This window comes from Branchiostoma lanceolatum, chromosome 12, assembly GCF_035083965.1.
Source record: "Branchiostoma lanceolatum isolate klBraLanc5 chromosome 12, klBraLanc5.hap2, whole genome shotgun sequence".
Lineage (NCBI taxonomy): Eukaryota > Metazoa > Chordata > Leptocardii > Amphioxiformes > Branchiostomatidae > Branchiostoma > Branchiostoma lanceolatum.
The window spans coordinates 4440531-4450647 of record NC_089733.1 but is presented as its reverse complement, the minus strand read 5'-3'; the positions used below and the strand labels follow the sequence as shown (position 1 = coordinate 4450647).

Sequence of the window (10117 nt, the reverse complement as noted above, 5' to 3'; positions counted from 1 at the left end):
AAGTAGCTTTTGAACCATGACAGAACACCTGGTTGAAAACCGTAAGATTTAAGTTTGGCTAGCAGAATACTGTGGTCAACCAGGTCAAACGCGGCACTAAAATCTATGTACACTACACCCACAAGCTCCCCTCTATCCATAGCTGACAGCCAGTCATCTGTCATCTTAACCATTGCAGTAGTGGTTGAATGATTAGGACGATAGGCATGTTGTGCAGTTGATACAATGCTGTTAATGGTTACATATTGCAAAATCTGATCACGAACTACTCTTTCTAACACTTTGCTTAACACTGGAAGGAGACTAATTGGCCGGCTGTTTTTTCCAGTAAGCGGCATTCTTGAGTTTTTTGGTAAGGGGCGTACTTTTGCTGCCTTCCATTGACTGGGGAAACTGCCGGTGATTAAAGGAGTATTCCACTCTGTAAGCGGGAATTGTCATTCATCTGAGAATGAATTGTTATCCTTGGATCTAGTTTGTCTTGTAAAATTTACCATGAGTGGGAGCCTGAACGCAAGGCGCTTCATGATAGTGATCAAGGCATGAAACCCCCAAAGGATCCAACCAACAATCCCAGAATTCAATGCGCGGTGCGGTACCGAGGGGAGGGCTTGCCAACATGGAGGGAGGGCATGCCAGATGGACCCCGATGAGAGAACAGGTTGGTACTGGTATAGATGACGATGCTATGAAGTTCAGGAATACATTTTTGAGTAGACCAAATGTGTGTGCACAATCGTTATCAGAACTGCCTGGCCAGCGCTTTTCGATTTTATGTTGTTGTTGTTGTTGTTGTCCTTCCGTAGTATTTTCTACACGCATAGAAGTAGCCATTTTAGATAGCAAAAAGGTATTTTTTAAGAATGCCAAAAACTCTGTATTCCAAGAGCCGATGCACTTCAAACTTGTTGTGTACATTCCTGAATATATGATAGTCACTTGGCTGTTTTTGTTAGCGTATCAAATGAACTGTTAGCTAGAAATTCGGGCCAGAAGATGGCTCAGTTATCATCGACGCCATTTTACCTGGGTATGGGACCTACAAAAGGCTCCTCACTATAGTGCCAAAATCTCTGTCCTCCATAACACCAGCGACTTCAGAATTTGTGTGTACATTCCTGAATATATGATAGTCACTCGGCTATTTTCGTTAGCGTATGAGATTAACCGTTAGCGAGAAATTCGGGCCAGAAGATGGCACAGTTATCATCGCCGCCATTTTGCCTGGGTATGGGACCTACAAAAAGCTCATCACTATAGTGCCCAGATCTCTGTCCTCCCAAACTCCAGCGACTTCAGACTTTGTGTGTACATTCCTGAATATGTGAGTCACTCGGCTATTTTTGGTTAGCTTATCGGCACAACCGGTAGCGAGAAAGTCGGGCAAGAAGATGGTTCAGTTATCATCGACGCCATTTCGCCTGCCATAATGGTGACCTACATTCAACTCCACTCTAAAGTGTCAAAATATCTGTATTCCAAGATGTGAGCGACTTCAAACTTTTTGCGTACATTCCTGAATATATGATAGTCATTCGACTGCTTCCGTTAGCTAGGCACATCAACCGTTAGCGAGAAATTAGGGCCAGAAATGGGCTATGCAAGCAGACGTGCTGATTTGTCATGGACTCCATTTTTTTTTGTTATTGACATTTGGTCTGGTCTAAATTCAACTCCTTACTTAACTTCTCAAGTACCCGAATCTCCGTATTAGACTTCAAAATTTTTGTGTACATTCCAGGATATATGATAGCCAAGCTTTATGATTGTTTTAACAATCATATAGCTTGACACAATTTCTCGCAAACTCTATAAGCTTTCAAGCTTACAGTTATAGAGTTTGTGAGAAATTGTGTCTGAGGTTGGCCACACTAACAGACACCGCCATGATTCATTTGATCTGGCTTATTTCGGGTCAACATATGACTTCCATTTGTACTCTGATTACATAAACTATGTATCTATCTATATCTATATGACGCAGAATGTCTGTCTTAATGATTTCATGATTGATGCGTATATTTTCAGTAAATACATTACTGTCATTTTGTTTTTTTGATAGAAATGGTAAGGACGCCAAGGAATGAAAATCCAAGGAAAAGCCCAGGGAAACGCCCAAGACAAAAGGTAGTGTTTTTTTAGTATAATTTATATAATGTAGAAAATGATGTAACATCTCTAGCTTGTTCTCATCTATGGACACTTACTTCTTGCAATGACAACATTGAATTTTATCTTGGGCTCGGCTGTCATATTGTGTGTCATTGGTAAGATTACTTCTTATGGTAAAAAAGAGGGAAAAAAAGTGTATGATACTAGCAGGGCCTGACATTCATTGTTTGGATAATTACTGCACTGGTACCGGTGCACCTAACCAGTAACCTAAAGATGTAAGTGAACAGAAATATTTTTGTATGCATAGCATAGAATAGTAAACAATGAATTATAAACCTTTTCTTAGAGTGACTTTGAAATTCTATGGCTAACTAAACAAGTAATATAATAATGTTCTTTGTTTTTGGACAAAATGTCAAGCTGTATAATACAAGTAGTGTACAATCGTACATCTTCATGATTTTTCTTTTTAATGTGAAGGAAAATTGCCGGCTTAGCATTATTTTGGCACCTCTGTATCAATGAATTAACTCTACGAATCACAAAGATGTAGTTGACTTCAGAATACATTCTCTCTGCAGGTGATCTAAAGTGGCTTCTGGGCTACAGCAAAAGGCAAAGGGATGATGTGGTGAAGAACATCTACGAGAAGGACTACACTTTCAGAAGAATGCTGTTGGAGGCTGTCGTGCACAGGCGCCGGGAGTCCAATGAGTACTGGGGGGACCAGGTGCTCCCAAAGCCAGACTTACCCCCCTAACATTGCCCACATTCCCAGGCCAGACAAACAGGCAGCTATTGCGCAGTACCAAACAAGTTTTGAAGACCATAAGCCAGCCCCTTTATATGCTCAATCATTCTGTAGTCAATTTAATTTTTTTCCTCATTTTTGTACTGATTTTTTTCAGCATACATGCCTTACATGACTAAACTACGTGTATATGTAGTTTATGTTTTGAAATGTTTTGAAAATTCTGGTGCTCTCTCTGCTATAGACACATAAAATGTGCAAATACTAGACTATACATATTGATGCTTGAAAATGTAACATGAACATGTCAACAGTAGTTTACATAATATAGGTCCTGGTAGATACTTAGTAATATACTGATGTCATATGTCACAGGTTATGTTTATTAGATTGATGAGGACAAGTTGCCAATTGTATATCCATTGGAGCATTTTATTAATAAATGTCCTGCCTACATATCTCAGAAGTAAATATTCCATTTTACAACGACCACAAGTTTATGTGTGTCCAACAATACTGTCTCAAATGTAAACACAATCCATTTTTAAAAATTATTCAGAAATATAATTGTATATCCTTGTAATATACATGTATATGTATTTCTTGCTGTACAACTAGTTCAAAGGAATGTAGAAATAATGATACTTGGACAATAGCTAAGGTTTCCATTCGGCCTGCCATATAAATTTAACTATTAACCATGAATATATAAAAATGAATACATACAGGTACTAGACAGTTTTTTATATTTGGTTGAAACACACCTGTTATGCAGTGTTAGAAGTTTGGAAACCCCTGTGTACATGTAAGACTGTTATCAAGTTTGTTCTTTGACTTACCAGCTAAACCCTCACCCTAATTCTAATACTTACAGTATTGAGTTAGAAGAATACAAACTGATTTATAGACCAACTGGACAGGTGATGGCGAAACATCTTAGCAGCAAAATGTCCTAATTCTGTAAATACAATTTTGGCCATGATATCTAAACCTACATGCTCTTCTGCTCACCTAGTGACCTACTTATCTGCCTCAAGAAAACCTATGTATGTCCCATCTTCAGATGGATAGGCCTGCCTTATCCTGCTGACCACACAGAATAGAACCACACGGCACACTGTTCTTCCTAGGCGTCGTTTGTGAACCCAGCATGTGAATTGTCAGTATCGTAAGATCCTGGGAGAAATAAAAAATGCATGTAAATTGTAATGTTACATGTTTTTTTCTTGTATCAAGATTAAGGCGACGGATTAGCTTCGCGGCACCGCGCTGCGCGGACGAGGGGGTTAGTCTATTCTCAACGCTCTAGCGTTCGTATTTGTGGGTTATATTCCATGAATTTCACAAACAATGTACAAAAACATATAAGTATTACCATTATAAAGTTATTCTGTGAAAGTTCGGGGAAAAATATATCAAAAATACCGCTGGAAAAATTGACTTCCGGGTTGCGGGGCACTGCTTGATTTTGACAATTCTAGTGCCTACAAACTTGAAAATATTGCCCAAATCTTGGTCGTAAACAATCACCTGGGTACCGACACATGTGGGTAATCATAGATTTGCTAAGATTTTACCAAAAATAATTGTATATTGAGGAAAAATGCTTAATTTTCGTCCCAAATTTGGGGCCCGTTTTGCAGGCACGGCGCGGCTCGCACGCCGGGCACAATGCATTACTCACGAGCACAGGACGTTCAACCAACGTATGGTATGCCCAAATAAGGCGTGACCCGAACGAAAGCCGAGAATTAATGTCACAAAAACATAGGAGTTGGTTGGCTACAAGCGCTCGCGAACCTTGCCGAAGGCAAATGTATGCATAAGTGAAGTGTCAATCACCGGCCACGCGGCGCGCTTGGGTCCTCGGGGGACCGCCAGCTGCCAGATAACAAAACAAACCCGCGGCGGCCGAGAAGCTCGAAGAAAGGAACCACACATTGCATTTCAGAACAGAGGAACATCTTAGAAACATTTTAGACCATGTATTAGGGATGCGTACCGGTTATTAAGGTCCGGTTATTACCTGAAAAAACGTTTCGGTTCAGGTCCAAAAAACCGAAACCCAGTTTTCCGGTTTTTTCGGTACTGGACCGGTAAAAAAATCTAGCACTCACATTATGTCTTTTTCGTTCTAGAGTCCAGCGCTCGTGAGTGCGACTGGATTAGTCGCATATGCGACCAGTTTTTTGAGAATGCCACTAGATCTAAAATCACGGTCGCACGGTGCAACAATAAAAGATTAAGACCTGCGCCAGATAATGGCTGCAGAACTAAGCGGTAAGCTGAAATTTAGGTATTCCAACCCTAACGTTACCGCGAAAATCGTCGGTGAATTTTCTATCATGTTTCCGCGCCCGCGGTACAAAAACTATCCGTTCGTAGTGGCAAAATTACCCATAGAAATAAAGGATATAAGTTTCTTGCCTTTGTGATGTATTTGTTTGATTTGTAAAATGTTTCAAACGCCAGGAATGTGCCAATGAAAGTGAGCGCTAGCCGTGCGTTTCCATCGGCCGCCATGATGTTTTTAAACCGCAGCAGAATGAAAAGGCTGTTTCCTGCGGTCATTTTTAGACCTGTTCAATCGATGATTTTTACGATCAAAAATCAATGAATCAATTGTAGTGGAGTTTTATCCCCCAAAATATTTAATTTTTCTTTTTGTTACTGGTATCATTTCAAAGCTCATGATTTGCCCGTCATTATGGCGCTACTATCATTTTGCTGCGGTCTATAATGCATAGCAAAGCTTTCTCCATGCGGTCGGCCTGTCATTGGATGGCCGCGCCGCGCGGTCCTGACGCGCGAAATTTGAACTGCGCGTTTCAAAGGAACCGAAGATATTTGACTGGGCCGGCACAAACAGATCATTTTTGATACTATTGAGCAAGAATTTTAAGGATACTTAAGTATTTTGGATTGTTTGTAGACAGAGGGTGGGGGTGAAAAAAAATGCCTGTCAAAATGTTGAACTTGATGCCAGCAGTGAAGTTTCAAATTATGGAATTTGACTTCATTTGTTTTGGTAATGAAACCAATAGATAAGTTTTAGAGTTATTTATTTATTCATATTTCAAGGTTATGTGAATCATTACTTGCCTTGTTCCAAGTAAAAAATACCATTGTGTATTTTTCAACTTGTTGAACTTGAGGCACCGTGGCCCCCGGATAGGGGCCAGCCGGGGAACCTATGCCCAATTTTTCTAAAAATCCCTCATACTAGTATCATTTAGCATGTAGGAAGGTACTGAATGAATTGAATTGAATTGCCAATTGCTCTGCACCATCAATGTAGGCTTTTATCTTTTATGATCTATTGAAATACTTTATTCCTGGTTGTTAACATTGATTAATACTATTAATAGGAGTATTACTTGGTATGGCCAAGACTTTTGCTTGTTCTTCCAACTTTTTGTAGTGGTGCTCATAGATTTTTGCTGGTGCTCCTAACATGATATCAGTCTTGCTCCATGACAAACAGTGTTAGACTGGTTCAAGTACATGTATGTGTATCACGGTGCAATGTAAGAACACTCCAAGTACTAGTAAATAGAAGTTTGGCAATTAGTCAGATATGCCATGGGCTCAGGTCGGACCTAATAGGTCCGGACCTGAACCTAAACTTTTAGGTTCAGGTCCGGACCTGAACCTGAAAATGGGTTTAGGTACGCATCCCTACCATGTATACTGTAAAAATAGTAGGTTATGTAGGTGAATTAGGACTAAGGTTGACGAAAGTTCAGTGCAGGCTTGTCTACTGGGCTTTGTGTCAGTTGGATTTTTTCCAGCTGCGTGCCTCGTGTAAGTTCCTCAGAGGAAATTGGACACGTAAGTTTTGATGAAATCCTGCATAGACGTTGTATACAACAGCTACTAAACCATATAGATAACATATAAGAATATTCACCTGACCATAAAACTACTTTTCTGACGAGGCACGTTAACGTTTACCCCAGTTACGAGAGATATTTACTGATCAAAAATAATGACACCTAACTTTGGACTGTAACGTTACCAATACCACATGTATCTAAAGACGGAAGAAAAATAGAGACTCAGACAGACCCATTTCAACCTACTGGTTTGTGCCTTTATTTTGTATTCTTTTTAGCATGTATATAAACTGTTTTAATACATCCTTGCAATATTTTGGTGTAGATTGAAAGATTTACTACTTTATAAAAACTCAAATATTATGTTGGTACAGTCAGCCACTTGCGTTTTCTCTGCCCGTACGATCAAGGCACTTCTAGTTGTCCGGGCCGGGGTAATTTCTGTCCGAACAATTGCCTTGGAAGGGTACGTCCCCATACGTCTGTGTCACAAAACGTTTTACCTTTATTTCTGAGTATTGCATGCTTTCCAGGGTCTTTCAATAGTTTTTTTTTTTTCAACCACAGAAACTCAGCAAAATGTATAACCTGCGGCGTGCACCGCATGTGGTGTTTGTGTTCTCCGCCCACACCAGGCAGGCTCCTTTCACATGTTGCATATATTAGCGTTCGGCAGCGCTTCGGAAATGGTCCCGCAGGAATAGTTTTCTTGGCGGCCGGCTAGGTTCTGGAGGTTAGGCGGCGCCTTAATACAAGTACTCTGCAGAAGGACGAGAATGTTGTCTTTTTTATGATTTATTTATCCAAATAATATTTCCCTTATCCTTACTACACATCTATTTGAATATGTGCACAATATTTTCCTTATCCTTACTACACATCTATGTGAATATGTAGACAATATCTGGCCATTTTTGTTTAGTCTGATGATTTTCAGATCTTGGTATTGCACTGACAGCCCCCCTCCCACACTGTGTAACATTTTCCGACTTTTCAACCTTAGTAATGCAAGTAATTACAAAATTACTGTCCATTTCTTCACACAAGATGCATCAAGAAAGCTTATTTAAAACTTCTCGGTACGTAATATATCGGGTTATACAGTGGTACTACTACTATGCAGCCAGCACCCCAGGTAAGAACGTCGCAAAGTCCGCCTCACGTTTTCGTGAGCTTATCATGATCATGAGTCCTGACACACAGGTCGATGTTGTAGATATGCAAAATAAAACGGACAGAAACAAAGTAACAACATTTACCTATTGCTCAATGGCACTCTGACATCTTGTATTCCAAGGTTATGTCACCGTATAAGTGCAGTCTGAGTGCAGACCTCATGAGACAGAGGGGATGGAATTCCTCGTGTAGCTCCCCAGGATCTAGCCGCGAACCCTCCGTCTGGTCACCGCGGCCGTCCTATGCCGCTTCTGCTTTTGTGGCGGTCCCAGCTCCAGCGGAGGCTCCGGCAGGGTCTTCTTTCCAATCACCATTCTCTAATTGTCCTGAATCATGTTCAGGCTTAAAGGCAAATGGCCTGATGTCATTAGGGCCCAACTCATCCGAGTCTGTGGCGGCCATGACAGTTTTGTCGTCTGTTCCGTGTTTGGACTAGTGCGCATGCGTATACAGCAGAGTAGAAAGAGCGGGTCTGTGGGGGATTACATGGATTTGAAAAGGATTACTGTCGAAAAGTCCTAAGAGGTAATTCAGTCAAAACTCGGGCGTATTTGTTTTTAGAAAAGCATAATTTATCAGAAAAAAATACCCGCTTACTGAGTGGAATTCTCCTTTAATGACTGATTGACAATGTGGCAAACAGGTGCAGCAATATGCAAAGAGGACAATCTCATTAGTTTGTTTTCCATTTGGTCCACACCGCATGTTGCTGACATGGGAATGTCGGCCAACAGCTTCAGGATGTCATCCCTACTAACAGTGTGGAAATTCAGATGGCATTCCTTGTCATGCATAATATGTTGATCTATCAGATCCGTTACAGTAGGAGTTGGAAGCTCTGTATCTGTTTCTGTTCTATGGGCTTTGATCTTATCTATGTAATAGTTGTTAAAGTAGTTAGCAATGTCAAATGGTTTAGTAACAAACTTGCCATCAATTTCCACACAAGATGGGGAGTGGGTTTTCCTGCGGCCGAGTAATGTGTTAATCGAATTCCACATCTGTTTATGATTACCAGCATTCTCCGTTATCTTTGTCTTGAAATAAAGGTCTTTCTTTTTCCTGTTCAACTTCACTGCATAGTTCCGTAGTTTTTTGTACACAGCTCTATCTGATGGTAATGAAGAAGCATCTGCAGAAGCTTTTGCTTCATCTCGCATTAACATGATTTCTTTCAGCTCTGCATCTAACCACGGAACCTGATTAGACCGGACGGTAAAACGCCTTACAGGTGCATGGAAATTGGCTATCATGTTAAAAATAGTTGTGAAAACATTTACTGAATCCTCAACATCATCAAACAATTCTACAACATTCCAAGGTGCGGACATAATATCATCAATAAAGTCATTTGTGTCAAAAGTCTTATAACTTCGTTTATATTCTGCCCGAGGTGGTTGTTTCGGCACTCTAGTGTTCCTTGTAACAGTGATGATGTCATGGTCTGTACAACCCCAGGATGTTGCCTTCGCTTTGCTGTACATGGTTGAAGATGTGACAAATACAAGGTCAATGCATGTTGATGTTACTTGGCCATGTTTATTCAGGCTCTTTCGTGTAGGCACACTGACGATTTGAGTCAGATTACACCCTGTGGCACAGTTTAGTAAGTCTTCTTTCATGGGTGAAGTTACATTCCAATCGATGTTAAAATCGCCAAGTACGCACATTTCCAAGTTTTCCCTAGATGCCTTCTCTATGCACATGAGAAGTGAGTCAAAGTACGCTCGATTAGAGCCTGGAGGTCTGTAGAGAGCTGCAGCCAGTATTGGCTTGGAAAATGGCAAATGAACTTGAATCCAGAGCATCTCCACCCCATCCATTGTCAAGTCTGATCGTACCTTGTATGGAATGTGATTTCTGATGTAGAAGGCTACCCCTCCTCCACGAATGTTCCTGTCGAGTCTAATGATGTCGTAGTTTGGAATCTGTAGCTCACCATCTCGGATGTTTGCATCAAGGTGAGTTTCACTGATACCGATAAGGTGCACATTGTTGTTACTGAGAAGGCATTCCAGGTCGACGACTTTGTTCCTCAGGCTGCACACGTTAACATGCGCTAGATGTAGGCCCTTTTTGTTCTGCATGAGACTGGGCGAGGTCATGTTGTTCGACGGTTCACAGATGAAATAACTGATAATAAACAGACTGATGAGACGCCACATCCTTGAGGTGGGAGGGGGTGTATTAAGCACACGTATTTGATGCTCTATTGAACTGTGCAAGCCAGCAGTTCAAT

The 10117-nt window shown here is 40.8% G+C and overlaps 2 long non-coding RNA genes across 2 annotated transcripts; one reads left to right on the top strand and one right to left on the bottom strand.

Moving 5' to 3' along the window:
• The first annotated feature begins 448 nt into the window (after positions 1 to 448).
• LOC136445897 (uncharacterized) lies at positions 449 to 3988 on the top strand. The gene is made up of 3 exons (XR_010757451.1): positions 449 to 661; positions 2063 to 2127; positions 2697 to 3988. It is a non-coding gene; the product is annotated as an uncharacterized lncRNA (long non-coding RNA).
• Positions 3278 to 8500, bottom strand: LOC136445898 (uncharacterized). The gene is made up of 2 exons (XR_010757452.1): positions 7962 to 8500; positions 3278 to 4042 (listed from the first exon to the last, which is right to left on the bottom strand). It is a non-coding gene; the product is annotated as an uncharacterized lncRNA (long non-coding RNA).
• Between the last annotated feature and the right edge of the window lie 1617 nt (positions 8501 to 10117).